This window comes from Ursus arctos, unplaced genomic scaffold (assembly GCF_023065955.2).
Source record: "Ursus arctos isolate Adak ecotype North America unplaced genomic scaffold, UrsArc2.0 scaffold_10, whole genome shotgun sequence".
NCBI classification, from domain to species: Eukaryota; Metazoa; Chordata; class Mammalia; order Carnivora; family Ursidae; genus Ursus; species Ursus arctos.
The window spans coordinates 66,280,337-66,295,819 of NW_026622764.1; the positions used below are offsets into that span (position 1 = coordinate 66,280,337).

The 15,483-nt window shown below is 45.3% G+C and overlaps 1 long non-coding RNA gene across 2 annotated transcripts; it reads right to left on the reverse strand.

The window, feature by feature from the left end:
- Positions 1-488: 488 nt before the first annotated feature.
- Positions 489-5,706, reverse strand: LOC125281819 (uncharacterized). Of its 2 annotated transcripts, none has more exons than XR_008957293.1 (3): positions 5,589-5,706; positions 3,596-3,803; positions 489-1,284 (listed from the first exon to the last, which is right to left on the reverse strand). It is a non-coding gene; the product is annotated as an uncharacterized LOC125281819 (long non-coding RNA). The 2 variants fall into 2 exon arrangements; XR_008957294.1 differs by lacking the exon at positions 5,589-5,706 and adding an exon at positions 5,163-5,234.
- Positions 5,707-15,483: the final 9,777 nt, after the last annotated feature.

Here is a 15,483-nt window from a genome sequence, read left to right on the forward strand (position 1 = left end):
TGTGCTTTCTCAAATTTGCTCTAAAAGGGCTTCAGCAGAGAAAAATGAAAGGTAGATGAAGCCATCGTACCTTCAGGACGTCTAGAATCTGGGTGTCGGATAAATGGAAGCTTATTATACTGTTCTTTCCTCTTTTAAGTACATTTTGTACTTAAATTTTCAATTTAAAATGTGGAATAAGGCAGGGCCAAGAAGGGGGCCATAAGGGGATGGATATGTTTTAAGCCCTTGCTCTATTTTTCAATCTGTTAATCCGGGCTGCCTGAGTATGGTTACTCAAGGAGCTAGGATTCCTAACTGATCGTGTCATCGCCTACAGAATGCTGTGAAGACCACGTGTCCTTCATTTTCTTCTTACTACAATTATAGCTAAAATATGTTTTTTGCTATCCATGTCCACAGAGATCATTCTGGACTTTAGCTTTTTATTTATTTATTTATTTATTTATTTATTTATTTTTAAAGATTTTATTTATTTATTTGACAGAGACAGCCAGCGAGAGAGGGAACACAAGCAGGGGGAGTGGGAGAGGAAGAAGCAGGCTCATAGCAGAGGAGCCTGATGTGGGGCTCGATCCCACAACACCAGGATCACGCCCTGAGCCGAAGGCAGACGCTTAACCGCTGTGCCACCCAGGCGCCCCTGGACTTTAGCTTTTTGATATTCAGATTAGTTTATATCACCCACTTCATCCGGCATCAAACCTGGCCCAGGTCACTGGGGATAAACTGATCTCCCTGTATGACTCCACAGCTTCCTTACCTGCCTACCAAACTCTTCTTCATGGAACGGCAGTGTTTGGCTAATTGCCTAAGTTTGCTGGAGAAGTCCCTACATCTTCAATTCTCTCCATTGTCGTCTCTGGGCCATGGGATCCCATTACACATTCTATGATTTTTTTTTTTTATTCTGGGTGTGTAAAAGATGGTTTCCTGACAGCGAACTACCATAACTGACATAACCAGCACCACCTCTCTTGATATGCTGATGGCATCACCTGCCTCCTACCAGATCGGTTTCCTTGGAACCCACTATCGCACTTCCCAGTCCCAGCCCACCCCATCTCTGTCACACAGATAAGACCATAGCTGTCTAGTTGTTTCCAAATCTTTCAGGTCTTGTTATTTTTCAGACTCGATGCAATTGTATAAAATCAGGTGAGGCCAGAAATGTTTCCTCATCATTTGGCTCTTTCTTTTCTCTATCTGGAAGCACAAGCATCTCCTCTGTCTTCAGGCTTCTTTCTTCTACAGCACCCAGCAGCTTCCTGGAGCAGAGCAATACTGCAGGAATATTATTATAGCAAATGAACACATGAAAGAATCATATATGCCTTCCATTCTCAAACATCCGGGATTAGGAATATTTTCTGCACACTTCTCCCTGGTAAATGTTAATGGATAGTTATTAGAATCCAGTTGGCATATCTCCCTCCAAATAAAGTCTTCCGAATCTGTTGAGTGGCACTTTATCCTTTAGCAAGATCCTTCCCTCCCCATACCCCACACCCAGTATTAAAAGCCAAAATTCTGAAAACAACTACTAGCTGTGTGATCTCGGTCAAGTTACTTAACTTCTCTGTGCCTCAGTGGACGAACTGTAAAATAAAACCTACCTCAAAGAAAACCAAATGAGTCAACATATATAAAGCATTTAAAACGGTGCTTGGCAAACAGTGGGGCTTCAGCAGATGTTGGCACATATCACAGGCATACCCTGTTTTATTGTGTTCCGCTTTATTGCACCTCAGATATGAGTTATTTACAAATCGAAGGTCTGTGACAACCCTGCCTTGAGAAAGTCTATCGATGCCATTTTTCCAACAGCATTTGCTCACTTCGTGTCTCTGTGTCCCATTTTGGTAATTCTTGCAATATTTCAAACTCTTTCATTATTACACTAGTTACGGTGATCTGTGATCAGTGATCTTCAATGTTGCGCCGTGACCTAAAGCCACCTAAGATGGCAAACTTAATAAATGTTGTATCTGTTCTGACTACACCACCAACAATCTATTCCCCCGTCTCTCTCCCTCTCCTCAGGCCTCCTTATACCCTGAAACACAGTGATATTTAAATGAGGCCAATTAACAACCCTACCATGGCCTCTAAGTGTTCAGGTGAAACAAAGAGCTGATTGATGGGGCAAACCTCAGTGCTGTCTTATTTTAAGAAACTGCCACAGCCACTGGAGCCTTCGGCAGCCCTGATCAGTCAGCAGATCAACACCCAGGCAAGACCCTTCTCAGCAAAAAGATTATGACTCCCCGAAAACTCAGGTGACGGTGAGAATTTATCTTAGCAATCAAGTATTTTTTTAAAAGATTTTATTTATTGGGACACCTGGGTGGCTCCGTTGGTTAAGCGTCTGCCTTTGGCTCAGGTCGTGATCCCAGGGTGCTGGGTTCGAGTCCCACCTCGGGCTCCCGCTTCTCCCTCTGCCTGCCCCTGCTTGTGCGTGCACTAGCTCTCTCTCTGACAAATAAATAAATAAAATCTTTAAAAATATTTTTTATTTTTTTATTTGAGAGAGAGCATGAGGGGTGAGAAGAAGCAGAGGGAGAGGGACAAGCGGGCTCCCCGTTCAGTGTGAAGCCCGATGCAGGGCTCCGTCCCACAACCCTGAGATCAGGGCCCTGAGATCATGACCTGAGCTGAAATCAAGAGTCAGACACTCACCCCACTGAGCCACGTAGGCGCCCCAGCAATAAAGTATTTTTTAAATTACTGTATGTGTATATATATATATATATTATATATATATTATATATATATTATATATATTATATATATATTATATATATTATATATATTATATATATTATATATATATTATATATATATTAGACATAATGCTATGGCACACTTAATAGACGACAGCACAGTGAAAACATAACTTTATCTGCACCAGGAAACTAAAACATTCGTTTGACTCCCTTTACTGGGATATGTACTTCAACGCAGTAGTCTAGACGACAACCTGCAGTGTCTCCGAGGCACACCTGTCATTGTTACTCAAGTCACTAATGTGTTACTGTTTTGACACCTGGTTGTTTTTGTCTTTCACTGACATTCATTCTTTTTTTAATAGCAAAGAGGTGTTGAGGCAATGGGGGACAAAAGACCCGAATGCAGCATAGGAGTGCAACATTAGTGAATTCCAGGACAGGTGCCAAGAGACCAGAGGGCAGCGCTGGCGTTTCATCCCTAGTAAAAGACCCGCTGATCTAAAAGTGATTGCTGCGAGCAGCCTCTGGAAGCAGCCATAAGTTGGTCCTCCACGTTTAAAAGGTTATTCGACTACCGGACACCCTGCCCACTCAATCGTTAGGAATTGTACAAAGAGAAAAAGATTCGGAAGACCAGAAGAAAGCAGTTTTTAGCTTGTCTAAAGTAACAAAATTAAATCGCCCCTTTTTCTGAATGTTATCTTCCAAGATAAGAAGGCTTGTCTGAAGATGCTGTTATGCCAAAAGCCCAGTGCCAAGAACGAAAAGTTTTGTTACACATGTAAGAAAAATGTGTATAAAGGTTAGCTTTCCAGAAATGTGGCTAAAAATAATCAGAATCATGGACTCTTAAAACTGCAACTGACCTTGGAGGTCCTCTCACTCATTCTCTTCCCTGTACAGATGAGGAAACAGCCCCAAAGAGGTCGGGAGTTACCCAGTGTTAGCAGATCTGGACCCACGCCGTGCCTTTTCCCACGTCAGTCAGCCAGTGATGAGACCGTTAGATCAAAGGCACGTATTCAAATCCCTCAGGCAGCTTCTCAGTAGGACAGGCAGATACCCTCTTCAACCCTAATGGACAATAAACATCTTTCAGAGCTTTTGAAAGAATAGAATATAAAGATATGAGTCACCGTTTGGAACGTAAAGAACATTACCCAGTATGAATGCCACATAACAAAGTAACTCTGAGAGTATTTCGTACATATCACAAATCACGTAATTTCCAGTTGGTCCCTATCTTGATTTCTCCAGAATAAACTCAGTCGACTCCAAATTACTGTCTTCATTTCTAGTGTTCGTTATGGCTTTCAAAATCCTAGACGGAGGTTTTATTTGCTGTGGGTGTCCTCTAGCAAGTCCGACAGCCAGGAAGGTGCTCAGGAAGACGGGCAAAGTAGATTGAACACATTTCTTAAAAACATAGTCATTATATATAAGCTGTTTATTCCAAAGGGGACTTAAATTTTTGATGGATGAGTGAGTGGTTGTGTGGGCGCATGCGTGGGGGGCTAGGAGGGTGCGGGGGTTGGGGGGGTTGGGGGGGGTGTGAGTGTGTGTTCAAAATTTGCTAAACAGCAGCTGTAGGGTCCTGCCTAAGAGCACAGTCTCTGAAGCCAGAATGTCTGAGTTTCAATCGCAGCTCCGTAACTTGCTAGCTGTGTAATCGTCGGGAAGGTACTTTATAGCGGTTATGTGCCTCAGTTTCCTCGTCTGTTTTATAGGCGTGAGAAGAGAACTTGGTTCAAATAGTGGCTGTGAGGATTAAATGAGTTAATGTACATACAGCCTGTAGGACGTTCTCTGGCATACAGCAAACATGTAATTAAACGTTAACTGTTGCTATCCAGAGGTCACTCATCTAGCAACCACAGTTATCTGGAAAAGCACCCAAATAAACCTTCTTCAAAACCTGGCCACTTACGTCACAGACAAGTCTCAGCTGATTTAACACTAAATCCTAACAAATATATCTGCTCACAGGTAAGTGTCTTCCTCCCGATGCCAGCTGCCAGCCCTTGAAGTGGCTCCCCAGTCTCTCGTGCCAACAATTGTGATGGATGCCTACTGCCTCCACAGCACGGTAGGAAGGCCAGAGAGCTACCTAACACCAGGAGGTCACCCTCTGCTAGGGAAAACGAGCCACACACAAACACTTCGGTGGCAACACAAGAGTTGGAGGTGTGTGTGCAAGAGAAGCACCAGGCTGGGCGTGATCCAATCAAACCAGCCCCTTCGGGCATGGCGGAGATCCGGGGAAATGCAGCAGACAGGAAGCTATGGCTGCCCACGTAGATAGGAGGGACTCCCCCCCCAACCACCAAGATTCATTACCGCTAGGCTGCCAAAAATAAAAACAATGATCTCTAAAGGAAAGCTTAAATACACGAATCCCTGTTAAAATCCAAGTCATGACATAAACCCACAGACCATAAAATCCAGTGTCACAGACAAGGCCCCATGGATTCACCACCGGCTGCCTTCATGGCTGTCTCCTTAAGGGACCCTGCTTGGCCTCTGTGAGCACTGGGATTTCTTCCCAGCCGTGGAGCTTCCAGGCCCTGCCTCGGTGACTCACCAAGTCACCCTGCCCTGCCCCGGCTCTTCCAGAGGACCGCCGACGCCTGCCGTGAATGCACATTTTCTAAACTGTCGACTTGTTCCTTTAATAACTCTTAATGTCAATTTATCCAGCACAGTCTGTGCAGCAATTTATGACTGAGTAGGAGGCAGAGCAAAGTCGAGCAAAGCAGGATGAGTCAGCTTTCCCAAGATTCCCTTCTATTAGCGAGGTCTGGATTGGGAGAGGGACTCCGGAAAGGCTTTCAACCTCACATGCAAAGTGAAGACTCTCACCTCGTTGTCCTCACGTGGCCACTTTCTAGTGAGCAGCACGTCTGGCAGAAGGAGAGTTTGTGAAGGTCACTTTCCTGTGGGGTGGTTGGTGAGGGCTACCCAGAGCCAGCCTCCAGGGGGCCCCCTCCATCCTCAAAATCTCGCCCTCCCTCCTAAGAGGCACCAGGCAACAGTCTCACATTTGCATTGAGAAAAACCATTGGTCATTAGCCTGGACCCAGAGGCTAACCTGAAACTGAGCTTAAAAACTGACTAGGAGCTGGCAAGAGTGTGATGAGAAAGGGCCCAGCCCCGTGGCTCTGCTCAGTTAGCATTCATGCTCCTGTATGTCCAGGAAGAACTTTCCACAGTTGCCACTAAAGGGGAGACATTCCATTCTCGGGCTGCTTGCTGATACCACTGATGCCTTGAAACTTGGTCCTAAGACCTCTGAAAACATGACAGAAATGGAGAAAGTCCAAGTGGGATGGGGCAGGTGCTGTAGAAAAAGTGTTGTCATTTCAAAGGAATTTGGGGTGTAACGAAGGGAAGACTTGGAGATACCTCTGGAGAAACTTTTTTCCAGGAAAGCCACTCAAGGGGCCATTTGAGTATGTAAATATGGGGCTTTAGAGAAGAAAGAGGCTTCTGAGACACCGTTGTGGTTCTTGGGACTGAAATGCTCTGTGTGATCATGAAAAATGTTGTCCATAGGTCAAGTACACTTTCTACTCCATGTATTTAGTTGCCTTTGGAGAGATTTTATTTCATTTTACCTTTTAAGAATGGATGGAGGTATCTTTGTGCAGGAAAACTGCTGTTTGTTCTTGGGGGGACATGTATGTTTTTGTTGGATCAGTGCTGTTGGGGAATTTGGGACGAGGGTCAGAAGCTGGAGGAGATCTTCTCAAGAGAGAGAAATATGAAAGCCCAGCTACCAACAATGCAGCCCCAAAGACCCAGAAGAGGCTCTGTGCTCGGTATTTTGGGTTGCCCATTCCTGTGTCCTGGGAGTGGCAGCTCAGAGAGCCGCGGAGAGAGCCCCTTGGGGAGGACATGGATGTTCTCACCAGGGACATCATTATGATGGCTGCCCAAGAGTCATGGAAGATTCCTGGGCTGTATTCATCAACCAGGGAAGCCAGAGCATTGGGAGTCAAGCCCCTTGGCACAGACAATGGCACTCTCGTCAGGAACACATTGGCCATTTCCAGGGCTGTGGACATTGACCTCAGGAGACCGAGAGGGAGAAAAAGAACCTGAAAGATGATTTCTGAGCAAGTTTCTGGAATGCCAGCTTGAAGCACTTAGAAATAATTGGCACACTCTTTAAGGGATGTTAAGTTCCTGCTGGCAAGATGAAGGCCTAAGATTAACATATGTGCTCCCAGGCTGGTGAGACTTACACCAACCCTCTTGTCTGTGATAAGACACAACTTGTTTAGCAAACCATTCTATTCCCAGTTCTACTACTAATACCACATAGCTTTGGTTAAGCTGCCTTAGTTCCTTGAGCTCTGTTCTCTTAGTTATCCCCAGATGGTGTTTGCCCACTTGTCCTGGAGCCTAAAGGCGACACGGACTGGATTGCCTGTAGTGAAGAAGGAACTGGAGATGTGCTGCCCCTAGAAACAGTCCAAACGGAGACACAGGGGCCCAAATGAGATGTATACGTGAGAGATCCATGCAAAAGGAAGATAAAGGTAGGAACAGTAGATGAAGCCATCCTAGCTTGGATTCTCCCCGAGACAGACCCTGCCACAGGATTTGAGCAGAAGCCGTGTATGTAGAAGTCATGAGCAGCAGTTGCAGAGAAGTAGGGGAAGGAGACAGAGAAAGCAGCAATAAAGCGCACGTATTAAGCCACCTGAAACAGCGGGAAGCCAGTCGATCCCACAAAAAAAGGCAAAGAAACTGTGCAAAATACATGACCCCGAGCTGTCCTGCCCCCCAGATGAGGGAGCTGGAGGATTTGTACACGGACTTCTGTCTGTCATTGCGGAGGGCTGCTCCCAGCGGGGCTGTTAATTCTCCAGGTCTCTTCTGGTTTGCTGGGCAAGCAAGCAGCCTGCATTTGCAAAAGGAAGGAAGGAAGGAAGGAAGGAAGGAAGGAAGGAAGGAAGGAAGGAAGGAAGGAAGGAAGGGAGAAAGAAAGAAAAGAAAGAAAAAGACAGAAAGAAAGAAAGAAAGAAAGAAAGAAAGAAAGAAAGAAAGAAAGAAAAGAAAAAGAAAGAAAGAAAGAAAGAAAAGAAAGAAAAAGAAAGAAAGAAAGAAAGAAAGAAAGAAAGAAAGAAAAGAAAAAGACAGAAAGAAAGAAAGAAAGAAAAGAAAGAAAAAGAAAGAAAGAAAGAAGGAAAGAAAGAAAGAAAGAAAGAAAGAAAGAAAGAAAGAAAGAAAGAAAGAAAAGAAAAAGAAAGAAAGAAAGAGGGAGGGAAGAAGGAAGGAAAAGGAAAGAAAAAAGAAAGAGAAAGAAGAAAGACAAAAGTTCTCTGGGGCAGAGCAGAGACACTGGGAGTTAAAAGTCAGCCGGAAGGCACTGAGATGGTCGGGTCCCAGGTATGTGAGTGAGGCTCTGACAGTCTGTTGTGTCGTTGGCCTTGCACCCCTGAGATCCAGCTGTACTGCATTTTAAGTTCAGTCTGTCTGGTCAGTGTTTCTTCAAGGTGGTGACTGGTCACAACTTCCTAAAGAAACAGCGTACAGCAGGAAGCGATAGCCGTTTCTGCTACAGTTGGTTCCAAGGCTGCAACTGATATTTATCATCTCCATGTCTAGAATCCATTCTCGATTCTCCTCACCTTCAGGCAACTCACTGGTCTTAGTTGCTTGCCCAGCCAGTGTGCCCAGTTAGGTTGTGTCCCTAACAAGGTAACCCAGACCTTCCTCTCTAGTCTGTCTAAGTCCCTGGCCATCATGCTCTTGTCAGGCTATGGCTGTTTCAATGGTCCATTTATAGTTATTTTTGGTAATTGGAGCACCAAGAAACATCCCAGTACATTCCAGACATACCTTTCCCGCCCATGTTATGGCGCAGCAACCGTCCTCGAGATGACCAGAGTCGGTTACCCCTGTCAGTATGGCAACTTCTTTCTTTGCCTACTGGTCTGCTTACATGAGGAGCCCAAAGTGAGCAAGCAGCAGCCATGACCTTAGATTCACTAGAGCCCTTACTACATCCCTTGGCAGAACATCTCTTCCCTTAGACCAGGACCTTGAATCCAGCGGAGCCTAGAGTTCCGGGGGCTAGAAGCACGAATTCCCCCAAGTGGGTTGCTGAAAATAATGGCAAAAAGGGCCATTCCTATTTCAACCCGCTTGGTTCTTAGACCCATGCAGGCTACCTCTGAGAAAAACGTCACTGTATAATTGTCATTGGTTTAATGTTTTTATCTGTCTTGAAGGACAGTGTATCAACCTCTCTGGTGTCATCTGTGAGCCAGCAACTGATCTGCACCTTTAAGAGACCATCCCAGTGTTCTGTTAGGCCAGCCACTTCTGAATGATGTGCAGTACAAAGGAACCGGTGGGTCTCAAGGTCTTGTGCCTATTTTTACTTTCCTTCCCTGTAAAGTGGGCCTCTTGGTCCGAAGTGATGTGACAAAGATCCCATGACAATAAACAGGAAAAACTGAGAACCTTCAGGGAGTGGTGCTGGCAGAAGCACTAAAGACAGGAAAGGAAAACACATACCTGGAATATGTGGTAATTCCAGGAGGGATGACTTAGTACTCCTTCCAGGAGGGAAGAGTTCTAATGCAATCAACCCACAGTTGGCTGGTTGATCTCCTTGTAGGTGATTCCATGTCAGTCTCAGCTGCTGACAGCTCTGACATTCAGCAGTGACAGTGGGTGGATCAACCTTGTGATGATGTCCATGCCCTTGGGCCTATGCACAGCCTCGGTCCCAACCTCCATGACTACTATGTTCATAGCCCCATAATGCAAGAGTGGAGGTGACCAAGGAGAGAGGCTGGCTCATTCCCACTGGATGAATCATTCTATGCACTTGGTTGCTCTGGGCTTCCAGTGTGGAGGATGCCTCTTGAATTGGTCATGGAGGTGAACACAAAGATCCTCATGGCCCCCTGGATGTACCCACAATTCTTCTCTGGACCTCCTTGTCTCCCTGAGATTCCAATCTCTCTCATCCTAAGCCCCTGACCAAATAGCTAAATCATTCACCACTGCTCATTAATCCAAGTATGTCCTTGCCTCAGACTACTTCACCCCCCACACAGAGTTGAATGCTAGGTGTGCTGTTCTAAGCTCTGCTCATGGGGAAGATCCCCCATTCCCCTACCACTGTGTTTCAGAGGCATCTCTGAGTGGAGCTGTAATGCAGCGACATATCAAATGTACCAGCTTATCGAGCTAACCCATTTATGAACGAGACCCAAAATTTTGTTCTGTTGATCAGCTGGTCACAGGAAAACATCAAGGAGGCCATAGGGAGGCAAGAGACATAGGTGCAAGAATGCAAGAAAGATAAGTGCACAAGAATCTGGACCATCCATTCTTATAACTTATAATGCTTTCCAGACGTACTCATGTCCCAAATGTAACATTCCCATTGTATGATGAATTGCTGCTGTATCTGCCTGATTTGGTGAGCCTGAAAATACCCAGGACATAATGGGAATCTCCAGTTACTTGCTGTCCCATGTCAAATGCTCGTTCTCTACCAAGGCTCAGGGGCATACCGAGGGCTGCTTCTCAAATGGGGAATAGCTCTCTGCTGCAGATGGCATGTTCTCGCTTTAGAACCGAGGATTCTGTTCTTCAAGTCTCCTATCAGAGCTTGCCAGAAACACTGTAGAACATTCTGGTCTACCATAGCAACACTATAAAACATCTTACATATCTCCAGACAACTGGAGTTCACAAATTTTATCAGTGTTCCAGGACCTTGGATTTTTTGAGGTTTATTTCCCATTTTCTGATGCACGTGTGTCCTAACAGAACATCATCTCCTTTTTTTTTAAGATTTATTTATTTATTTATTTATTTATTTATTTATTTTAGAGAGAGAAAGAGAGACAACGCACAAGTGGGGGCAGAGGGAGAGAGAGAGAGAATATCCTCACACAAACTTCCCACTGAGCGCAAAGCCCAATTAAAGGCTTAATCCCAGGACCCTGAGATCATGACCTAAGCAGAAATCAAGAGTTGGCCGCTTAACAAACTGAGCCACCCAGGTGCCTCTCTCCTTCTTGATGCGAATTGAAAAACATGCATTTTCCCTATCAGTAGCTGCATAGAAAGTGCCAGAGGCTGCCCTGGTTTTTTCAAGTAAAGATACAACATATATACAACAGCTATAATTGGAGCTACCACTTGGTTAAATTTACTGCAGTCCGTTGTCAGAGAGAGATGAATTAAATAGAGATGGTCTGGATGTCCATCCCTATACTTCTCTGAGGATGGCACTAATTTCTGCCAGGTCACCAGGATGAGATTTTGCTTTTGAGTGATTATCTGGGCTGGAGATGGGGGAATTGGGAAGGGGTGGCAATCTCAGAGGCCTGCCCTTGGCCTTCCCTATGGGTCAGAGAACCACAGGTAAGGGAGTCAGTCAGAAGGTTCTGTTTGCTAATATAACCTTTTAGGGGACCAGAGAATGATCACAGTTGGGGCAGTGGACTCTAAACCAACTGGGACATGGACTTGGACCAGGACTCCATTTATCACCAGATCTCCAAATGCCTCAAATCTAACATCTAATATAATGACATATTGGAACTCCTGGTGTTGTGAGTCATATTACATAGAAAACAGAATCTGAGAAAGATACGTGTTTATAGGAAGCATATCAGGGAGTGGTTTTGGAGACAGCACCTGTGAGGGAATGAGGACACAGACTTGGGCAGAGGAAGAAGTTGAACGGGTAATGCAGTTGCAAGGGACCCCATCTGACGCTGTGGAAGACTCTGAAGCTGGGATAGCTGTTCATAGATGTATCACACTAAGGCCAGGTGGCCTAGCCTTTGACCCAGCACTTTGACCAGTCATTAAATGTGGGCTTCTGCCAAGGAGGGGCTCAGCTATCAGCCATCGGCAGCCAACACACCTAGCAGCTAAGAAGATGACCCCTTCTTCAGTCCTAAAGGAGGTTCTGGGACACACACTACAGCATCTACATTGGTCCAACCCTTGCACTGCTTGGATCCGCTTGATTTGTATAGTAAGTTCACCCCTCCAGCCACAGCTCCGTCAGGAGTCTGACTGTACTTGACGTACTGTAGCCCCTGCTGCCACAGCTGATCTCAGGCCTCAGCTGATACTCATCATTTCCTTCCTCTACCTACCATGCTGCATTTCCCTCACTGTAGACTAGCACCTCCGCTCTTTAAGTGACTTACCTGATGGAGTGAACCAGAACCTGTCTGAGTCCCTGATCACCAAGACTTCTCAGGCAATGGCAGCTGCCTTTATTCATTTAATATTAAAATTGGTCAAGGTCTCTGAAGCCTCTTCTCAGCTCGGACCAGCCATAGAACCATCTCTGCTCTGGACCCCACTCAAAGCTTATAGCTTTCCATGTCCTTCAGCAAATGGGCCTGAGCATTATGTCCAAGTATGGAATATGCTGTCTCCATAACCCCAAAAGGCCAACCCAGTATTGTGGTGCATTCTTACTAAGGGATAGAGCAAGAAGAAATCATTTTTTTCTTTATTGTGGAAAGAGATCCCATCCTGCCTCAGACCATGGGGCCTCTAAAGCTACATGAGAAGGTGATCCTCTGACTGGGTTTATCTTTCACCGTCTGGCGTGCTTGTGTCTTGCCAAGGCTTCCAACATACTTGTCACTTCTTGCTCATCAGTTCAATTAACATAATGGCATCAGTGTAGGAGACCAATATAATGTTTTACAGAATTTCCAGATGTTCTGGGACCCTTCGGACTTGAATATGACAGAGGGCTTGACTTAACATAAAAACTAGAGAAAGACTGTAAATGTATACTGTTGTTTGTGCCACATGAATGCAAACTGCTTCTAGCACTCTTTCCTTATAAGAATAGAAGACAAGATGAATGGCCATATACCCTGAGCCAGAGGTCATATTAATCTACTCTAGTAATGATACCAGCAAGGCAGCTGCAATTAGACCTTCTCCTTAGCTGAATTGGTAGGAATCCACTCCTAGGATCCATCTGGTTTTGTAGGATGCAAACTAGTGAACTAGATGGACATATGAGGGGGGAAACCACCGATATCCCTTAGGTTTTTAAGAGTGGCACTAATCTCCACCATTCTCCCCAGGATACAATATGGCTTTTGTTTTACTACCTTTGAGGCGAGGATGCAGATTCAGAGGTTTCCACTGGGCCTTCCCACTATATTAGCCTCTACCACATACTCCTAGGCTCAGATGTGGAAATTGTTCTAACTACCACGTATGTCCAGTACAAACATATAGTCAAGAATCAGAAAAGTGACTACAAGGTAGGTCCTTGGGCTTTAGCGGAACCACTGTGAAACAAAGCCTAGCCAGGACTCCATTTACTACCTGGCCTCCATATGTCCCTGCTCTCACAGCGTGGCCATGATGATACTTCTGTTGCTAGATTACTGGATTACAATTACTGGGACCCTGTGTCTAACAGCCCTTGAAATGTCTGGTTATTCCCTCTTCCCCAGTGTACGATTACCCAAGTAAATGGCCGGAAGTTCCCTTGAGGAGAGACTGGGAAACTCATTATCATACACATTTGCTGTCATGTTACAAGATTGTTCCGCCTGAGGATCTATCTTTCCTTCAGTCAATGGGTCCCATTCATGAAAACTGGTTCAGATGAGAAAACAGAACAAGGAATTATGACTTTTTTAATAAAGATTTTATTTACTTATTTGATATAAAGAGAGAGTGAGAAAGAGAGCATGAGAAGGGGGCAGAGGGAGAGGCAGAAGCAGGCTCCCCCCTGAGCAAGAAGCCCTGTGTGGGGCTCGATCCCAGGACCCCGGGATCATAACCTGAGCTGAAGGCAAATGCTTAATTGACTGAGCCACACAGGCGACGTGGGAATTACGACTTTTTATTGAGGCAGTTGCCTTCAGTCTCCTGATAATCTATCCTTGATTTCTTTTACTTGCTTCAACTGAACCATACTCTTGCTGGCAAACCCTTCTCTCTTGTTCCCGGACACCATGTTCCATTACTCATTTCCATGGCTCTTTACACACCATGCCCCCAAGGCAGCTATTCCACTCTCTTTCTCATAAAGAACATTGCACCGCCTGGAGTCTGTTATTCAGGATTTTATCATCCCCATCGCTATCAAGGATCCGTTTTTTAACAGACTTACCAATCAGCCTGGCTAGTGGCCCTGGGGCGTTCCTTACCTCCTCAGTAAGTATAGTGTCCTCTGGGCCTTCCTATGGACTCCAGTGGGTGGGTGGGATTTCTGCCCTTGCATGGTGTTCCAACTTCATCATGCCCACTATTCTAAGCCTTTTGGTCTTGGAGAGTAGACGTTTACTGTCTGCAGTGGCAATTCTGACATTTCTACTTCTGTGTGGGCCATCATTTTTTTTCAAGCTTCTAAGAGCAGCATGATAGTATATTAAATCCTGTATCCTACCGTATCAATATAGTCTCAGAAAATCAGAATGCTACCCATCCATAAATTTTCCATTTCCAAATGCTACCCTTGATCAATTGCCATCAGGATCTAGTCCCAGATAGACTCCCTTGGCTCCCACCAGTGAACGTTAACTGAGACCTGCAGCTCCCTTTCCTCCCTAAACAGAACCAATAGTTGTGCAGCCAGGTTAGGATGCAACTTGACCTGATTATTTGCTCCCCCCCCCCACTGCCGGGGGGGAGGGGGTGGTGGAGGTAGGAACAGATCCCAAGGAAGGTACATGTTGTATTGTAAGGCAGAGGCCTTCTCATTATCTTTAAGTAAAACTAGGGTGGGATGACAGTCTTTAACAGGGAGGAGTGGGCTACTTCTACAGGCCGAGTAGGTTCAGAGACATCTAGGGATTGAAGAACCTCAAGTGCATCAAGGCAGATGTCCTCATTCCAAATTTGAGGGTCCCACCTGACCTGGACCTTGACCTTGACCTTGATGTGTCAGAACTTCCAGATTTCAAGTTCAACTTATACGAAATTCCAAAACCCCTATAATTAATGCCTAGGCCTGATCCACAGCTTTTTTTTTTTTTTTTTTTTTTTTACCTTCCAGCTGCAGGAAATAAGAGTGTCTTTATATGCTGTAAGAAAGCCCTCAGGGGTACCTTTACCAAAGGGTAAAGCCCTAGCTTTACCACATCACCTTAAATTAGTAATTAGTTACCCTCAGCCTTTGATTGTCTCTCTTTAATTGATGGCACCCAATGAGAGTTACCCAGTTCCATTGTCCTTACAGAAAATACTTCCCCAGGACCTCTCAAATGCATGAGATGTTGCTCCCACCAGTGCATTCCCTTCTATCAGCATTCTAGTCTCCTATCCTAGTTCACCACAACTGAAAGTGTCAACAATTGTCTTTACAGCCTTCCAGGAACACTCCAAACCCTCTATCCACCAGTGATGGGCTCCTCGCTGCCAGCCACCCAGTGGGTAATCCAGCTCTAAAGTCCCACTTCTAGTTGTAATTGTCTTGGGTTGCATTGCTTGGTAAACAGACTCTGAGATAAAGATTTTTGTGCAGGAGTTTAGCAGGGAATGTTGTAGGAACAACCAACAGGGCGAGTTGGATAAGGAAAGTTGGATTAAGCACTATGATGCAGCTGGAATGAAAACTTCAGCTCTGGCCCTTCAGAGCTGTGTCTAAATGAGTCAAGGAGGCTAGGCCTCCATACCCCACCTCAATCAGTCAGTGGGTGTGGGATGTCCAGAGAGAGGTATAACTTTGGGTGAGATGATTTCTCTACACAGAAGGCAAGTCCCAGAGAGCCGTCAGCAGCTG